At 46.9% G+C, this 18,795-nt stretch overlaps 1 pseudogene; it reads left to right on the top strand.

Annotated features, from left to right (window-relative positions):
* The first annotated feature begins 885 nt into the window (after nucleotides 1-885).
* LOC140845278 (uncharacterized) overlaps nucleotides 886-18,795 on the top strand; it is a 38,307-nt pseudogene continuing 20,397 nt past the window's right edge.

Below are 18,795 nucleotides of genomic sequence, written 5' to 3'. Positions count from 1 at the left end.
GATCTCTTTCCCTGGACCTTATTGGCAAAGTCAGAACCATTATCTCCCGACCAGGCCCTGAGGGCCACCCTGAGCAACTCCCCTATATCTTAGTCTGGGAAAATCTAGCCGAGAATCCTCCATCCTGGCTGAGGCCCTTTTTAGTGGGGAAACCTCATACTGACCCACTAAAGACCTCCGTCCTAGTTGCTCAGGAAAAATTAGAGCCCTCTGATCGCAGGGCCAGAAATCCTGTGTGCCCGAGTGCACCACCTGTCCTCCCAGACAGTTCTCTCTACCCCCTTCTGCTAATTGAGCAGCCACCCCCGTATGCAGAGGAGGGGGGTGAAGCTGCCGGGAGGATAGAAAACGAGGCTGGGGAACCCAGTGGGAACCAGGCGGCCGCAGCTTCCCCAGACTCTTCAGCAGAGGGAGGCAGGAGGCCGGAAAGAGCTTCCCCACACTCCCCCACCCTGGCCCCATGCTGGGCGCCAGGTAGAACAAGAGGAATGCAATTAAGGCCTCGGGGGGCCAGGGAACAAGAAGGGGAGGCTCCCTCCTCTACCTCAGAAGGAGCAGTGCCGGTTCTGCCTGTGCACGCCATCGGTACAGGCATCGCTCAACAATATCAATACTGGTCCTTTTCATCTAGTGACCTCTATAATTAGAAGACTCAGAACCCTCCCTTCTCAGAGGACCCCAAGTGTCTTATAGGTTTAGTAGAGTCCATTATGTTTACCCATCATCCCACATGGGACAACTGCCAGCAATTGCTCTGCACTCTCTTCAGGACGGAAGAGTGAGAGCGTATCCTCAATGAGGCCAGGAAAAATGTCCTCAGAGAGAATGGAAGACCCACTACCCTCCAGCCCATCATCGATGAGGCATTCCCACTTACGTGCCCGGATGAGGACTTCAGGACTGCAGAAGGTAGAGAGCGTCTCTGGGTCTACCGCCAGACTCTGATGACCGGTCTCCGGGCGGCCACCAGACGGCCCACTAACCTGGCTAAAGTAAAATCTATTGTTCAGGGGGAAATAGAAAGCCCAGCCGCGTATCTGGAAAGGCTGTTTGATGCTTACAGGCAGTACAACCCCATAAACCCAGAAGCAGAGGAACACAGATCAGCTGTAGTCCTCTCATTCATCAACCAGGCAGCCCCCGATATCCAGAGAAAACTCCACAAGCAAGAGGACCTGGGGGAGATCTCTATTAGAGAGCTGCTGCAGCAGGCGGAGAAGGTCTTCAATGCTAGAGAAACTCCGGAAGATAGAGAAGAAAGGCTGAAGAAAGAGAAATAGGTAATACAAGAGAAAAATAGGAAGGAAGACAGAGAATTTCAGAAGAGGGAGAACAAGAAGCAGAGGGAGGAGACGGCCAGAATATTCCTGGCTGGGGTGAAAGAGGGCCCTAGGCCACCTCGAAGAACAGGACCCTGCCAATCCCGACTAGGACAAGATCAATGCTCCCTGTGCAAGAGATATAGACATTGGGAAGAGGTAGTGCCCCCAAAAGAGGGAACAAGGAAGAGGGAACCCTGTTAAAACCCTGCACCTAGGAGAGGAAGATTGACGGAGACGGGGCTCGGCACCCCTCCCCGAGTCCTGGGTAACCCTGTGCTTGGAGGGGACTCTGGAGCACAATATTCAGTTCTCAACCAGGCCCACGATTCCCTGAACCCAAGATGCACAAGTATAGTCCAGGGAGCGACAGGGTCCAAGAAATGTGCCTGGACCACTAGCAGAAAAGTGGACCTAGGAAGGCATCAGGTCTCTCACTCATTTCTGGTTGTACCTGAGAGCCCCGCACCGCTGTTAAGTAGAAACTTACTATCCAAGGTTAGGGCGTGCATTCATTTTGAACCAGAAGAGATAAAAATCATGGACAAAGAAGGGCAGCCCCTACAACCAGAGCATGTGTTAACTCTGTCCCTGGCCTATGAACATCATCTGTTTCAGGCGGATCAAGAAAAGGCGGGCCGAAGAGAAATAGACTCTTAGTTACAGAAGTTCCCTTCCGCATAGGCCGAGACCAGAGGAATTAGTCTCACTAAACACCTATCCCCAGTCGTTGTTCAACTCAAAGCCGCGGCTCTACCCATCCGGGTCCGGCAATATCCAATGCCGGAAGAGGCTAGGAAAGGAATAGCACCCCATATCCATAGACTATTAGAAACAAGAATCCTTAAAACCTGCCAATCTGCATGGAATACGCCCCTGCTTCCAGTAAGGAAGCCTGGCAGTAGAGATTACAGACCGATGTAAGACTTGCGAAAGGTCAATGAGAGAGTAGAAGACATCCATCCTACAGTGCCCAACTCTTACACCCTACTCAGTTACCTGCCACCCGCACATGTGTAGTATACTACTCTAGACCTGAAAGACGCCTTCTTCAGTATCCCACTCTCTGAAGTTAGTCAGCCTTTGTTTGCCTTTAAGTAGCAAGAACCAGGGGGAGGAAGAAAAAGGCAGCTTACCTAGACTAGACTGCCACAGGGCTTCAAGAACTCTCCCACCTTATTCAAAGAAGCCCTAAGCCAGGACCTAGAGCACTTTCGCAGAAGCCACCCCCGCGTGACACTGCTGCAGTATGTAGATGACCTGTTGCTAGCTACAAAAACCCGTGAAGAGTGTGAAGAAGCCACAGGGAACTTGCTGGCTGAACTAGGCGAACTGAGATATCGAGCCAGCGCCAAGAAAGCCCACATCTGTCAGAGGTCAGTAGTCTAGTCTACCTGAGGTACGAAATATCTAATACGGCCAGGTGGCTAACTCAGGCTATGAAACAAACTATCCTGACTATCCCCGTCCCTTCCTCACCCCGGGGAGTGAGGGAATTTCCTGCCTTGATTTCTCTCTGGGACACCGGCGCCTTGGTCCGGGAGCACATCAAAAGGCTGCCTGCCCAGCCCCCAAGGTGGGCTGAGGTATTGTCTACTTGCTAAAGAATCTTGCTTCCTGAACTTCCTGGGTGTTAAAATGCAATCTTATCTTTAAAATGGAATTCTTCTTGCCTTTTACTATGGTCTGCAGCTGGGTCTGCATGCTAAGTTAGTTGCTCAGTTTGCAGAATCACCTTGTCAGATCTGAAGGAGGAAAGACAGCACATAGGCCTGGGCCTTTTAGCATGCTAAAGTGAATCTTACACATGGTTACAAATGATTAGCATAACAAAACATGTGCTACTCTTCTTTATCTGGGGAACATTAACTGATCTCACTAAAGAATGATTCTAGAGCTCAGTGTTTAACATTGAGTTTTAGTAGGGGGGTTTCCTTGCATGTAGTTACATTGCTCTGACTACAAATATCCCACCCTGACCCCTCCAGAGCTCCTCACCCTACTCTGACTACATCCATGGTCCCTGTCTCACTAACAGTAGAAGATTTGGAAAGGAATGAAGGTCAGTCTTCAGTAACTGCTTCCTGTTGATTAGGGGCAATGGAGTTCATTTTTGTATTGAGGGGGGGTGGTCCTCAGATGAGCCCTTGGTCTGCAGTGGTGATGGTGTGTTCCAGGTTTAATAAGGATCATCGTCTTTGGAGAGGGGTTGGTAATCCTGTAATATAAGCTGGTTAAAGGTTTGGTTATAAATTGTTTGCATTTGGGCTGATTTATATGTTTATGTAGGGCGGCTGAATTAATAGCATTTTTTTGGGACATATGTGTAGGCAGTAAAGCAACCTGTAGGGCAAAGGGAATCCTTAATGGTGCAATCTTTTGGACAGTCTCAAAGAGAAGAAAGGGCTTGAAAGGAAAGGAGCGACACACAGCAGCAATTCACCGGAGAATTCCGCTTTATTAGGGAAAGGTACTGGGTTATATAGGAAGGGGCATGGGGTAATTGTGGTGTTACTTCTACAGGGCTGGTGGCTGTTGGCTAGGTGCTGGGATTGGGAGGGGGGTGAGAGGTGATTGGGCTTCAGGTGGCGCCGGCAGGAACCGAGGACCCCCCCCCCCGAAGAGAAGCCGGAAGTTTGCCATCTTACTGGTGGGGGCCCTTCAGGGCTGGCATTGGGAAGATAGGTCTGGTGAGAGAATAAGTACTGAGACCAGGGTTAATAATCCTGAAGCATGACACATGGCACTTGTAAGGGAGGTGTTAGGACTCTGTGCTGGCAGAAACTTCTTCAGTGGTGAGTGGAAGCAGAGATGAGCAGAGCAAAATGTGGAGAGTAAGAGGTCCCATCAGGGTGAAGGGGTAGGAACCTATGGGAGATTTGGTGGGAGGGGAATAAGCTGAGACAAACAGCTTAAGGTGGGAGTAGTGTATCTAGTGGGGAAGACCCTGGAGTTTAACCGCAGTTGGTGTGGAAAGGATTACTGTGTATGGTTGAAAGGAAAGGAGCGACACATAGCAGCAATTCACCAGAGAGTTCCGCTTTATTAGGGAAAGGTGCTGGGTTATATAGGAAGGGGCATGAATTGATTGAGGTGTCACTTCTACGGGGCTGGTGGCTGTTGGCTAGGTGCTGGGATTGGGAGGGGGGCGAGAGGTGATTGGGCTTCAGGTGGCGCCGGCGGGAACTGAGGACCCCGAAGAGAAGCTGAAAGTTTGCCATCTTACTGGTGGGGACCCTTCATTCCCCCCTTTCTCCTCTATGGTTTTGTGGACGTTGCTTTCTGTCTGGCTGCTTCCTGCTGAACAGGGGCGGAGAAGGGAGTGAGGGCTTGAGGATTGGGAGGAAAGGGTTGATAGGACTCCCCGCAGTAAGGACGAGTAGATGTGGACTTCTTCAGGTTTGGAAATCAATGAAGGTTCCCTGTAACTATAGGTTGGCCAAGAGGATATGGGTGTCAGGAGCCAGGCGTCTGTGGCTATTGTTTCTAGGAACAGTTTCCAGTGGAGAGAGGGGTCCATCTCAGCGTGTGGTAAGGAGGTCACGTGAGGGTGAGGGATCTTCTGTGGATAGAAGCAGGTAGTTCCTGAGTAAAAGCTGGTTGAAAGCTTGATTAGAGATTTTTCCGACTTGGGATTTGATGAACTTTATTATACAGGGTAAGAAGAGACAGGCGAGAAGAATGATTATTATGGGGCCTGCAATGGGACAGAGCCAGGTGAGGAGGAGGTTTGTTAGTATTGACGAGAATGGGTTGGAATTGGAAGCAGAGTGGAGACTGGAGGCAAGGTCGGTGAGTTTGGTAATGTCAGTTTCTACAATGCCAGATTCGTTGATGTAATAGCAGCACTCTTCCCAGAGGAAGATGCAGGTGCTACCCTTCTCTGCTGTAAGGAGATCTAGGGCCCGCCGGTTTTGAAGGGTTACTTTAGCTAGCGAAATGACCTGTCTTTGGAGAGAGGCTAGAGAATCGGCAGTGGATGTCAGGGCTCCCTCAAGTTTGGCGTTGAGATCTCTAACTGCCTATAGAGAGTGACCCAAGGCTTCTCCCGAAAACCCTGCCCCAATGGCTGAGGTGGTCTAAGAGATACTGACCATGATGGGAAGGAAAGCAGCCCTTTTTGTGCGCGAGGGCAAGGGAGGTTGGAGCTCAAGGAATTCTGCCATGCTGTAAAGTGTTAACTGTGGGAGTAGGGTGACGAGAATGCAGGGTGTATCGCAGTTGAGAGGCAGTGAGTTGAAAAGACTGCTATTACACTAAAAGAAGTGTCCCGGTTGCGTAAAAGTCTTAGAGCCGGAGGTAGGGGTGTAGATAGAGAGGCAGTGAAGTGCGCTGGAGGGGGGTGGAGTTGGGCCTACACAGTGGTGGATGGTGAGATTATCTGAGTATTCTGGTTCCCATAAGGGTATGTCTGCCAGGGGGCAGAGGGGTTGTCTTTCTGCATGGAAGGAGTAGTTGGAAATATTAAGGGGCATGGCGGCCAGCAGTGGGCGCTGTAGTGATGTGCACAAGAAACAATTGGCGGTGTTAAGGGTGTGGTTGAGAAAGATGGTGGTGTCCTGAATGAGCTGTAATGAAGAGTAGGAGAAATGGGAAGAGGGGTGGGGATAAGAAGATGAAGAGGCACTATCAAGAGTTTGGATAATGACTTTTTCGGAATGTCTGCTATCTGATGCAACTTGAGAGATCTGGGAATGAGAGGGAACATACTTTCGAGAGATATGAAGGGTACTGTGGGGGGGTCGAGGACCCCCCGTAGTAAACTGAGGCTGTGACTCTGGCAGCCCATGAAGAGTCCCAGGGATCTGGGATTGATAAGGAGAATGAGCCATTGGGATATTTCATGAAACGGTTGGAGGAGTAATACTGTGGGTACTGGAAGTTACCTATGTAGTGAATGGTGCAAGACTAGTAGGGACATCTCCTGTAGGTATCTGGCCATCGCCTGCAATAGGCTTGTTTTTGGTCATAGAGGAAGCAGAGGTAGGGAGAATAAGGGTAGCTGCTAGTGAACACTTCGGTGGAGGGAGGAAAGTGGAGGTATAAAGGCTCAGAGCAGCTTTTCAGAGGGCAGTCTGGTGTGGCAATGAGGGCAGTAACTTTTGTTTGATGCTGTGTGTAAGTCTGTCTGACTTTGAATCGCCATACGAAGGAGGCTGGGGTGGTGGGGAAGACAATAGGAATGAGGAAAAAAAGCGAGAGAGCAGTAAAGGAGGAAAAAGTCATGATTCGGGTATGGATGGCAAAGGGGGTGAATGGGATTTTGGAGGAAAGAGGACAATAAGGTCAGGAGTCTGGAGTGAGGGAAAGTTTATAAACTTTTGTAGGTTAAGAGATCTTTTAGGTGATGTGGGGACAGAATGGTAAGGGGCACCCTGAATGTCAGTTTATGAGCTGCCTTCTGCAAGAGCTGCCCAGCGGCTAACGCCCGTAGGCAGGGGGCCCATCCCCGAACTGTGGGGTCTAATTGCTTGGAGAGATAAGCTACTGGGGCAAAGGATGGGCCATAATATTGGCCTAGGACTCCTAGAGCTTGACTGGAAAACTCATGAATGTATAATGAGAAGGGCTTCGACAAATCAGGAAGATGGAGAGCTGGGGCTTCCACAAGGGCTTGACAGAGCTTAATGAAGGAGTGTTGGGGTGAGGAGGATAATGGTTTTTTAGGGGGGGCTCTTGCTGAGGTCGTATAGGGGTTTTGCCAACAGGGAGCAGGGAGAAGTTAGGGATTTACGGTCTAAAATATCTAGCCAGGCTTAGAAAGGAAAGGATTTCTGTCTTGGTTTTGGGAATGGGCAGGTCAGAGAGGAGCCATTTACTGTCTAAGGTAATGGACTTTCTTTGTTGAGATAGAAGGAATCTGAGGTAAGTGACAGGAGGGGAAGAGATTTGAGCTTTGACGGGGGATACTCGGTAACTTCTGGACGCTAGAAGGTTAAGTAGGGAGGCAGTGTCAAGTTGAGACTGTTCTCACGAGAGACTGCAGAGTAGAAGATTGTCCATGTATTATAATAAGGTGGACTTGGAGTGATCATGATGAAACTGTTTGAGGTCTTGAGCTAGGACCTGTCTAAAAATATGGGGACTATCTCGGAAGCTTTGTGGCAAAACTGACCAAGTGAGTTGTTTAGAATGCCTTGTGTATGGGTCCGTCCAGGTGAAGATGAAAAAATCTTGGGAGCAGGGGTCTAGAGGGATAGAAAAATGGGTCTTTGAGATCTAGGACTGAGAAGTGGGATGCTGAGGCTGTATGGATTTGGAACTAAGGGATGGATAGGGACAATGGCCATGTTGATGAGGCGAAGGTCTTGGACAAGGCGGCAAGATCCGTTGGTTTTTTTAACAACTAATATGGGGGTATTAAATGGGGAGTGAGTGGGTCTGCTTGAATGATGGGTTGGAGGCCTATGAGGGCTGAAGTGGTTAGGGGGTATTGGGCCTGACAGATATACTGAGAGGGGTCACATAATTTGATAGAGGCAGGGGGACATAGGGCCACGGAGGGGCTTGTAATGTCCCAAACTTTGGGATTTACAGGGTGTATGAGGGCAGAACCGGAGCTTTCATTGGGTAGAGGGGGGTTGTCGGCTATGAGGGCCATCAGAAAGGGAGTACTGGGGGCTGTGGGAGTGGATATAGTTATGGAAACGTGGAGGAGGGAAAGGATGTCTCGTCCTAGTAAAGGGATGGGACACTGGGGCATAACCAGGAAGGAGTGGGAGAAAGGTATGGGATTGTCTTGGATTGTGCATAAAAGGGTGGGTGGGGGGTTTAATGGGAAAATCTTTTTACCTCCTACTCTGACTATAGGAGTAATGGCTGGCGTGGTAGGGCCCCGGTATTCTCACAAGACTGAGAAGGTGGCTCCTGTATCTAGGAGGAAGGAGATGGGGTGACCGTCTACTGTTAAAGTAACCCTGGGCTCCTGTTTGGTGATGGAAATGGTCGGGCGAGAAGCCCCCGGGCCCCATCAATCTTCTTCTGCCAGACCCACTACGGCGGGCTTAGGATGGGGGTTGTTCATCCAGCCTCCCCTTCGGGTGGTTGGGCAATCAGACCCCCAGTGGCCCTTTTTGTGGCATCTGGGGCATAGGGTGGTAGGAGATCTGGGGGAGGGGCACGCCCTTGACCAATGTCCCTCTTTTCTGCACTTGAAACAAGCTCTTGGGGGGCTTGTTTGTAGAGGGGCGCCCAGGTTGTGGTTTTATCAGCTGTGCCAACATCTGGAAATTGGCCTGATCAGCCTTTTGTTTACGGCATTCTTTCTCCTCCTCCCGCTTATGGAAGACTTTAAAGGCCACTGTTAGGATCTCAGTCTGTGGGGTAGCGGGGCCCTGTTCTAACTTTTTGAGTTTAGCTTTAATGTCGGGGTAGCCTTGAGCTAGGAAGTATGTCATAAGGACATGTCTTCCTTCAGGTGTTTCTGGGTCCAGGCTGGTATACTGTAATAGGGCTTGAGTGAGTCTGTCTAAGAACTCGGAGGGGATTTCATCTCTCTTTTGAATTATGTCTTGGAGCTTTTGAAAATTGACTACTTTACAAGCTGCCCTTTCTCAGACCTGCTATTAAGCAGGAGCAAAAATATCTCGAGAGCGGAGACTCATGGCGGTGTTATAATTTCAGTGTGGGTCTTGTTCGGGGACAGCAGTGGGGCTAGGGGGATAGGTGGGGTCAGTCCTGTGGGTTTCAGTAGCCTGCATTTGAGCGAAGTACTAAACTCATCTACGCTCATCAGGGAGGAGAGTATTTATCCAGGAGCATGAAAATGTCATGATGTGTGAGGCTGTAAGACTGGAGGGTCTATTGAAACTCCCTGATGTATGTCATGGGATCAGTGGAAAAGGAACTTAGGCATTTCTCTAGTTAGGCTAAATCTCTTAAGGAGAAAGGGACGTGAACGCGCACGATGCTTTCGGATTCTGCTACCTCCCGGAGGGGGGCGATAATTTTGGGAGGCTCTCGGGACTGAGTCTGAGGGGGACTGAAGGGTTCTGGCTCAGTCTGTGGTGGAGTGACGCGGTCTAGCCGTGCCTAGTCGAGCACGTCCTGAAGTGCAGAAGGGGGGCAAAGAAAATAAAGAAAGATAGAATCGGACCCACATGTTGCCAGCTAGCAGCCCAGCTGCTTACTTCTGCCGCTCTAGTTGGGCTTGAACTCATGACTCTGAATTAAGAGTCCCAGGCTCTACTGAGCTACAGCAGGGCTCCAGTTAATTGCTTATGGAATGCGTTGTTTTCTATTCCTGCCACATCGGCAAGTGGGGGAAGGGCATAGCTAGAAGCAGGGGCGGTGTTTCTACACATCTTCAAGGTCTCCCTATTTTCAGAGTGAGGAGTCTTGGCAAGATATGTTTTTGTGGACAGATAACTTCTAAGGACTGCACCGGTTGTTCTCTAGCTTGTGCTTTCCCATGCTGCGTTCAGACATGGGGGGAGGTGCTTTCCCATTCTCTCTACAAACATGTGAGAAGACAAAGGCGGTCCCTAACAGGGGAGAAACAGGTGATGAGGGCAAAGATGGAGGAGGCCCCTGGTACCTAGTTAAAGGGGGGCTGAAAGGCTCAGGCTTAATCTGCAGGGAATGAAGGTGGAGGAGGTGAGATGGGGGAGGAGATGGTTGGGGAAGAAGGGAGAAGGGCTGTTGTAGGAGAAGAAGGGGAAGGGAGTGAACAGGAGGCTTCTGCGGGGGCAGTGGCTTGCAGGCTAGGAGAACTTGGGAGGGGGCGGGGAGAGGAGGAGGCAGAAAGCTTCGATATAGGGAATCTCTTTCCATTTTTTCAGGCGCTGGCAGTAGTTAAAAACATTGCGAGTGATGTTAGGATCAAGAGTTCCCCCTGCGGGCCATTGCTTGTTATTGTCTAGGGGGGTATGTCGGCCAATCTTGGGAGCAATATTTACGGAGAAGTTTTGGTTTTATATCAGGCGTCAGGGAGAGGGTAGCCAGATGCTTAAGCAGGCATTCAAGAGGTGAACTTTCAGGGAGGGATGAGGAGGCTCCCATGGCTAAAGGACATAGAAGGAGACAAACGGGAAGACGAACGGAGATCCTCGTACTGGAAGCAGACCACAAGGAGACAAAGGGCGTCCCTGATGATCCTTAGTGGTCTGCGGAAACTCGTATATGAGTCGGAATTTCTTGAGAAGTGTGGGTCGTCACCCAGACTTCCCTAAGAAGGCAGAGTGCCGGAGTCTCGAGGTACCTAGCGCTAGGCGTTTTCGGCGGATGGAACAGAAGGAGGAGGGGGGGAAAAGGGAGCGTTCTCATCCACAAAGGAGTCACCTCGTTTATGGCTGTTGGAGGGGGCTGCCTGAGAGTCAACCGCAGCCGTGAAGGCCTGAGGCGGGGATTTATGACTGTCGGAGGAGGGGTTTGAGCGTCCGCCACAGCCGTAAAGGCTTGAGGCGGGGATTTATGGCTGTTTGGGGAGGGGCCTGAGTGTCTGCCGCAGTCGTGAAGGCCTGAGGCGGGGAGATTTCCCTCCTCATCCCCGAGCGTCAGGGCCTTGCCGGACGATGACGGTCAATGGCACTGTGATAGCTCAGGGAAGAGTGGCCCACCCCGGGGAAATTTTGCTTAAAAACTTTCAGCACTGATGGAAGGGATGGTGAATGCATCTGACTGTGGGAGGAGGGGCCTGAGCGTATGCCGCAGCCGTAAAGGCTTGAGGCGGGGATTTATGGCTTTTGCAGGAGGGGCCTGAGGGTCCACCGCAGCCGTGAAGGCCTAAGGCGGGGAGCGTTCCCTCCTCATCCCAGAGCGTCAGGGCCTTGCCGGACGATGACGGTCAATGGCACTGCGATAGCTCGGGGAAGAGTGGCCCACTCCGGGGGGAAAACTTACCTAAAGGCCAAAGAGGAGTGGTGAGTGTGATGAGCCAGCGCCGGAAAAAGAGGACGAGGGCAAGCTGCTGCTGGTGTCGGGGGAAGACGGGGCCCAGTTGGGGTGTCCCGTCTCCTGGGTTTCGGCACCAATGAAAGGAAAGGAGCGACACATAGCAGCAATTCACCGGAGAGTTCCGCTTTATTAGGGAAAGATGCTGGGTTATATAGGAAGGGGCATGAATTGATTGAGGTGTCACTTCTACGGGGCTGTTGGCTGTTGGCTAGGTGCTGGGATTGGGAGGGGGGCGAGAGGTGATTGGGCTTCAGGTGGCGCCGGCGGGAACTGAGGACCCCGAAGAGAAGCTGAAAGTTTGCCATCTTACTGGTGGGGACCCTTCAATGGTCCTTGCCATTTGGGAGTTAGGGATTGTGTCTTTGTTGTTTGGAGCGGGCATGGTTTGGAGAAGTTTTTTCTTGTCTATGGTAATGGCCTTGTAGTGCAGGGAGAGATGAACTCCCAGGTATGTGACCTGAGCGGCAGACTGCTGAACTTTGGAGGGTGAAACTTGATAGCTGTGTTTTGAGAGAACGTTTAAAAGGAGAATAGTATCCTGTTGAGAGGTTTGTAGGGAGGGACTGCACAGGAGGAGATCATCTACATATTGCAGGAGGGTGGAGCTTGAGAGAGTAAGAGATTTGAGGTCTTGTGCTAGAGCCTGTCTAAAAAGGTGGGGACTATCTCTAAAGCCTTGGGGAAGGACTTGTTAAGTGTGTTAGGCTGGAGAATGGAAAAACAAGGACATGCAAACAGAACAGAGATATGCCATAGGGGGAGAACAGACCAGACCCCAAAGTCCGTGCCATATATGGAAAGGGGACAGCTCTCCCTGAATTCCATCCTGATGTGCCAAATAAGACCCGGATATCAGCCTCCTCCCTCTTGGAAAGAAAAAAGTTTCTAGTTGACTATTATGTCACCTTTAGTCAATCATACCTCTCAACACCCCCTAGGACAGCTTGCCCACTCCTCCCCCTCCTAATCCCTTATAAGCGCCCCACCTCCCTAACTGGGCATGACTTCTCTGGCCTCCAGCAAGAAGGCCATAGAACCTCACCCGGGGGTATTTAAATAAATTACCTGGCCCTTTGTTGCCTCTCTTTGCCTGCTTATTCCGGCTAGAATTTATCTTACAAAGTGTTCTCTGAATATTGAAAATTAACTTAACATAAGGATTTTCCTGCCTTGATTATTCTCTAGGATACCAGCATCTTGGTCTGGGAGCATATCAAAAGACTGCCTGCTCAGCTCCCAAGGTGGGCTGAGGTATTGTCTATTTGCTAAAGAATCCTGCCTTTTACTATGCCATCTACATCTGGGTCTGCATGCTAAGTCAGTTGTTCAGTTTGCAAAATTACCTCGTCAGATCTGAAGGAGGAATGACAGCTCATAGGCCTGGGCCTTTTTGTATGCTAAAGTGAATTTTACACTTGGTTACAAATGATTAGCATAATAAAACATGTGCTACTCTTCTTTATCTGGTGAACATTAACTGATTTCACTGAAGAATTACTCTAGAGCTTAATGTTTGACATAGCTTTAGTCGGGGGTTGGTTTCCTAGCATGTAGTTACATTGCTTTGACTGCAAATATTCTTCCTTGCTTTTTCCAGAAGCCCTCACTCTATTCTGTCTAAGCCTATGGTTCCTGTCTCATTCTCCCCTCTACAGATAGAGAGACCTCAGCTGCTGCTAGGGAAAGTGGGCAATGACCGCTCTGGCTGCTTCATGCTGAGAGGGATCACAGTAAAGGGTGCAGTTAGGTCTCCATCACTGGTCAGTTGAGAGGGCCTCAGAAGGTTGGCGCTTCTATTCCCAGTTTCATTTCTATCACTATTTGCAGTTTTGTGGCTTCTAGGCAAGATAGAACAAATTGCGTTATTAGGTTAAGTAGAAACATCTGGAGTTGGATTTTCCATTCTAGAAGGACAGACTTGATGAGATTAAGAATGCATGGCTGAATATGAGAACTAGAAATATGGAGTCTAATTGCGAATCATAGCCAGGTATCACGAGGAAACTAGAATTCTGGATAGAGTTTACATCTCAATGACTAGTATTAGGATTTAGTATAGATAAGACTGCATTATTGAAACTGAAGGGCCCCCACCAGTAAGATGGCAAACTTCCGCCTTCTCTTCAGGGTCCTCGGTTCCCGCCGGTGCCACCTGAAGCCCAATCACCTCTCGCTCCCCTCCCAATCCCAGCACCTAGCCAACAGCCACCAGCCCCGTAGAAGTGACACTGTTGGATTTTCCCAGAGGAGGACGCCACCCCAAATCACTCACGAAAGGCGTCTCGATGCAATAAGCAAGAAGAATTTATTCAGGAACCAGCTAGCTGGGGTCCAAGTTAGCCCGACGCAGCAGGTCTCAACAAGGACCCTGAGCACACAAAGCCAGAAGGTTTTATAGCATTTTCAAAGGGGGCAACATTTTCCACAATCACAATACAGTGTTTTTTCATAGACACATAAATCTTTGGCTGGGGCCACATCCTGGGGTCTGGTTAGATAAGATTACCTTCGGAATGTTTAGGATGGTTCTAGCAAGATAAGCTTGGTGTGTATGATTAACTGATTTGAGGTCAGCTAATTAAAGGTCACTACATTTAACACTGGCTGACTAACTTGTTTTTCAAGATTCTAATAATTTTTCTCCTTCTAGGTTAGGGGGTGGTATTTAAGCCTTTAAGATGGCTGTACTTATGCTAACTTTTGATTCTTCAGATCCTACATTTCCCCACTTCTCTTTAGGGACATTCCAATCATGGAATGTTTGTGTCTCCTTGTGGGGTGAGTGAATGATATTGTTGCCTCAACATCAGTACATGAACGGCACTCACTCTTTCTCTAATAAAAGTTATCAGTCGATTTAGTATGCAGGGTTCTAAAGTGAGGAGCAACACAAGGATGAGTAAGGGCCCAGACAGAGTGGATATCAGGGTTGTAAACCACGGGGATCTAGTGAACCAAGATTCAAATAGCCCTTGGCCGGCTTCCCGTTCTTTCTTTCTCTGGTCTAGCCCTTCCCTAAGCTTTGACATTGAATCTCTTACTATTCCGGAATGGTCTGCATAAAAGCAGCATTCTTCTTTTAAAGCTGCACACAGTCCTCCTTCTTTTAGGAACAACAAATCCAGCCCTCGTCTATTCTGCAAGACTACCTCAGAGAGGGAAGTCAGAGATTCTTCAAGTTTTGTAATGGATTGCTCTATGGTCTTTAAGTCTTCATCAATAGCTGTCCTTAGTCCTTCATAATGTTGGTTCCCTTGGACAATAGCGGCTGCCCCCGTTCCCATTCTGGCTGCGACTCCTATCCCTAACAACACAGCTAAGGTCAGCGAGACCGGCTCTCTCTTATATCTATGCCTAGGTTCAAATTCAGCTACGAATGAGAGATCATCATGATACATCAACCTGGGCACCAGCTGAACCATGATACAGAAATCACGGGAGGAGTTGAAGGCAGAAGTAGAGACACATGGGGTCACTCCAGTGTTACAAGCCCACCATCTTTCGGGAGGAGGGATTAAATACCTGTTTTTACCGGGGAAGGCTATGGGTATGGTCTCATTCTTTCTACTACAGATAGAGACTGTAGCTGCTGCTAGGGAAAAGGGGCGATGACCGCTCTGGCTGCTTCATGCTGAGAAGGGGGCGCAGTAAAGGGTGCAGCTAGGTCTCCATCACTGTTCAGTTGAGAGGGCCTCAGAAGGCTGGCGCTTCTATTCTGGGTTTCATTTCTATTACTATTTGCAGTTTTGTGGCTTCTAGGCAAGATAAAACAAATTGTGTTATTAGGTTATATAGCAACATCTGGAGTTGGATTTTTTTATTCTGGAAGGAGGCTGCATTATTGAAACAATACTTCTCTCTAAAATCACTCTCATTTTTACTAGAAGTAACTAGGTTAAGAAAATAAGTAACAGCTGGCTTGATTATTTGCACAGGTGCAGCAAGAAGAGCAATTGATTACACAGGCTCTTTTAAATATGCTTTGCTGGAACTTTTTGTAAGGAATTTCAGATTGAACTTTTAAAGGCTTCTTGAGGCCAGACAGCCAAGCTAGACTTGCCATCAGGCTTTGCCTGCAGTACCTGTAGATTTGGATGAATTTCTCTCTTCTCGAGGTCTCTGCACCTGCCAGGAAGTGACCTTCTTTACTCACCTGGTAAGGTTGCTGGGAACTCTGTAAGCAAGGTACCAGGCCAGTTCTTCTAAGGGCTTTGTTGGCTTTATAAAGTCAATCTTAGTTCTTTAAAGTTGTTCATATCTGAGTCCATGCACATGTCTCTCAGGTATGACATTCCAGTCAAAGCCCTGGCAGTATAACCAGTGTTCTTAAGTAGTCTTCTCACAAGGAAAGCAGATTCTTATTGAACTCGTGCAAATAAACATACTGCCTTGGAATACAAAAACAGTCACTGAAAGTTTTTAAACTCTGGAGGGATCAGGTAGAGAGAAGGATGTTTCAATTCTGAGTCATTTACTAAACTGTTGTCAGTTTAAGAGAACAAGTTTAAAACACTTTATCAGCAACATTTGAAACAAAAAGACACAAAATCATTTTCTTTAGTTTATGTAATCTTATGTAACTAATACCTGTTCTGCTGAAATCTAGTTCTTTACCAGTTTAGGGATAATACTATAAATGACAAAAGACTTACAAATGACAATGGTTAAAGATCTGATGAGAGCTTACTGTAAAACAGTTGACATAAGGAAATTCTGATATTTCTGTAATACAAAACATTCAGTAACAAAGTTTAGCATCATTCTCTTTGACAGTGCTTTCCTGGTAAATAAATAAATAAATAAATAAATAAATAAATAAATAAATAAATAAATATATATATATCAGATAAATAAGCCAAATTAGTCAAATACTTTCTCTAATGAGAAAAAATTCTTCTGACATGTTCCAGGGGCCCTCTGGAAAATATCAGAGTTAACTAGAGGTAAGAGCACCTTTATGCATTTAATTTTTTAGAACTATCATTACACATTTATTGTCTATATACTCAGCAAAGTAAACAAGATATCTTAAAAAGGTGGGGCAGCAGGGGAGACTGCTGCTGTCAATTTTTAAAGACAATATACAGAAAGTCAAAATCTAGGTTACTAAGCATTCTTGAGAGAATGGTAGCAGATGGTAGATTCTTCTGCTTTCATCTTCAGGAGGGGAAAAAAGCTACAATAAGAATTCATATTTAGCTGAAAGAACTGTCTAAACTCAAGGCAGAGTATAATATCACCAGGCATACAAAAGACCTGTTAGAGATACATACAAAGAATGAATATGGCTATAGTCAAATTCAACTTAAAAGTTTAAGCAGAATCTCAAATTTAAATGTCTCTTTCTTTCACACAGATATTCAGATATGACCAGAAATATGCTTTGAGATGAAAGAGATCAGGCATTTTACTTCTTCATTTAGGGACTGAGAAATGATGACCTTTGGCTTACAATCAATAGCTTACAAACAGTGAAAATAATAAGAACATAACTCAGCATAAGTGTATAAGACCAGATACAAAAAAGCAGAGAACATGCTTAAGTCTACAGGTCTTCCCTGAAAGCTTCAAGAATGTTTTACTCTTTAATAGTAGATATAAGCTGCTATGCAAATTCTATTAAAAGCTCTAAGATCATTTGCATTAAAAATATAGAGAGTTCCCCATGTTTTTTAAAACATACAAACATATCCACAGCATATAAATTAAACAAGACCTGGTGGTTCTAAAAAAAATCTATTACAACTTTTCTCAAAAGTGGTCACACGTTCGTCCATCTAAACCTTTACAGTGAAACCTGTTTTTCTGGGAGAAACATAATCTTGTCTAGATTCTACATAGTTTAATTTTTAAGAATAAATTTTGGTTTGTTAACTAAGTGCATTTAATCAGCTGAAAAAAGCTTTGTTACCATTCTGCTTAGGATAAATTAAGAAAACAATCACTAACAACTTTAATCATTTGTTGGTTAGAGATTTTTCCACTTATAAAAATATATGGAATAAATAATTCAATTTCTCGGGCCATGCAATCATTTTCAATAACAAAATATTTCAAAGGCAAATAAAGGTTATACAGTTGTTAACAAACTTTAGCTTTTAGTCCCTTTAACATTACGATTTCATTGCAACTCACTGAGACTTTAAGCATGAGAAACTGCTTTGATCTTTCAACATTAAGAGCAGACTAACAGGTAAAGAAAACTGTTTAACTGGAAACGAGATTCTAATTTTGCTGTGCACTCGATACCAAGACTTACTCGCTTCAATTTCACATAGCATGACTATACTAACTCTTCCACAAGCCTTCTACAACTTTCTTTTTACATTCAGTGTTCTCTCTCTTTAAACAAATAGCTGCACTTCAGAACAATCACTCTCTTTTACTTTCAACAAAACAAATTTCCGTTCTTTACACTTTCTCTCATTAAAACATACATCCTCCAGCATAGAGAAATGCCCTCTCCATCAGTTCTAACCAGAACTCAAAACTATTAGAAACTTCAACCTCCAGTGAACACTGAGAAGCAGGACACTGCAAACTGTCAAACCAACATTCCGTAGACTGACAAACTTATGAATACATTCTACAATTTCTGCAACCATGAGCTTCACAGCACAATCTCCCAGCAAACACAGAGCACATCTTCTCAACTTAACAAAACTCTAAGGCTTTAAGTTACTACAAAGATTCTCAGGCTGCAGGTAGGCATACACACTGCAACACACAATTAAAAAGGTGTTCACTTGCCACACTTATCCAGCTCACCTACCTGCAACAACTATGCTAGCCTACTCACAAGACCCCCACTGAACACTAGACAAAGCCAAGCTTCTAAGCATTCTATTCTTAAAAGATTTAGCAGATAACATGACTCAAATGACTCTAGGTAAACTCAGGCAGTCGACAACTACCAAGACATGCCTGCCTTAGGCAAACTCAAATTAGCATTAATGCTTAACACTTTTTTTTCAGGTTTTCTGGAAGTTTTAGAATACTCAATTTTCACAAGCGCTTGTCTTTAAATCAATTTCATTAATACCATCTGGAGGTAGAAAGATATATTCATTTACACACTTAGGGGGTTGTCTGAATCTGTCCCATTGTCAGTATAACAATTATTAGGCACGTGAAAGACACAAAAAACAGACACACACAGATTAGACACATAGCGGCCGCTTCTTGTTTTTTCTCAGATTTTCAAACAGAAACCGAAAGGAATCAGAGGGTTGATATTCCTGGCGCCTGAAAATCAACCCTATCTCATCAGATTCACCTTGCCGGAAAAACAGATGGGAGGCTACCAGGTGTCCCTGGCCTCCCAACCTCCCCGAGGCGTCCCCCAGGGTTGCAGCCTGCGGTGCTCCTAGTACGTCTACCGACCGCAGTCTCGACCCCTTTACGGGATCGGGACAGCTGCCAGACAGTGGGTACCCCCTTTCAGAATTCTAACTGGTCTCACTGAAAAACAGAAAACAGAACACAGACAAACCAAGGCGCCACTAATCTTACCTCTTCCTCCAAGAGCGACTTCGGGAGTGAAGCAGGGTGAGTGCATGATCCCAGACGAGCCCCCAAATGT

This window comes from Manis javanica, chromosome 12 (genome assembly GCF_040802235.1).
Source record: "Manis javanica isolate MJ-LG chromosome 12, MJ_LKY, whole genome shotgun sequence".
NCBI classification, from domain to species: domain Eukaryota; kingdom Metazoa; phylum Chordata; class Mammalia; order Pholidota; family Manidae; genus Manis; species Manis javanica.
Note: the sequence above shows the minus strand (reverse complement) of the source record. Positions and strands in the feature narration are given on the sequence as shown.